We start from the raw sequence: 1,141 nt of genomic DNA, 5'->3' as shown, positions 1-1,141 counted from the left end.
GAGTACAGTTAATAAATACTAATATTATAAACTAAAATTTGTTTTGTCTTAGTGCATCTCTTTACCCTTTCTTTATTTATACATCTAGAATCATTAGTTATTCGGCAATGTAATATTCCATTAGTTGTTATCCAAAACGATAAAAATATAAAGAATAACAAAACTTCTTTCCCATATAATTTGTCTCTCTCCTTATTTTCTTTAAAATTCGTTTTGATTCGTTCAAACCCTTACTTATTCATTTATTATTATCCATACTTTCTTCTAAAACGTCAAATATTCATTTCTTTCTCCACTTATCCTACATTTTCTTTCCTCTATACTGATTCTCTGTTCTAAATATTTCCATTACTGCCACGTTTTCCTTCCGCACACTTCGAATTACTTGAATGCTCATTAAATTTTCTCCTCTTATAACTTTTTCTTTTCGTACCACCCACATTTATTTCCTTTCTTTTCCATTCCTCTATGTATTCATGCCTTATCATTATCTCTTCGAGTTAAAAGGTGCCTACAAAATAAAGCAAGAAATATTTGATGTATAAAATTCTAATTTTTCTGATAGCTAAAATTGAAATAAGTGAAAATTTATTGTATTAAGAAATACACTGGTATGAAAAATGTGCTTTTGTTAATAATTAAAGGTTTTAAACTGCATTTTAAGTAAATAAATATGATCTGCAATTTGAAAAATTTTTGTAATTGTTATATCTGCTTTTGTGTGTAATACTTATTTAATGTAAAGATTCCGGAAAGTATATTTGATTGCAGGAAATCCTTGATCTAAGGACATAAGTGTTACACAAAAATTGGGACCTAAAACGTCATTACAAATTAAGAAATGATTCAGTGTACATAAAGAAGATGATGTACAACAACTTTTTGTAATACTTCTTCAGTAGGAAAGGAATGACCAAAGTTGTGAGGCTTCAAAAATTAAGCTCATGATTACTTCATCTGTTATGCAAGTAAGGTGATTAAAAATTTTATTAACTTCCCATTAGGAAGTTATTGTAATTGGGTCGAAAAGTGAAATCGGAATTTTCATTATATTTCCACGTTTTAACATATTAGTAGCATGCTAGCCAATTTTTTTGATGATGTGTGTATGTACGTACGTACGTACGTACGTACGTACGTA

The sequence above is a fragment of the Agrilus planipennis genome, unplaced genomic scaffold (assembly GCF_000699045.2).
Source record: "Agrilus planipennis isolate EAB-ADULT unplaced genomic scaffold, Apla_2.0 scaffold11, whole genome shotgun sequence".
NCBI classification, from domain to species: Eukaryota; Metazoa; Arthropoda; class Insecta; order Coleoptera; family Buprestidae; genus Agrilus; species Agrilus planipennis.
The sequence above is the reverse complement of the archived record's forward strand: the minus strand, read 5'-3'. Positions refer to the sequence as shown.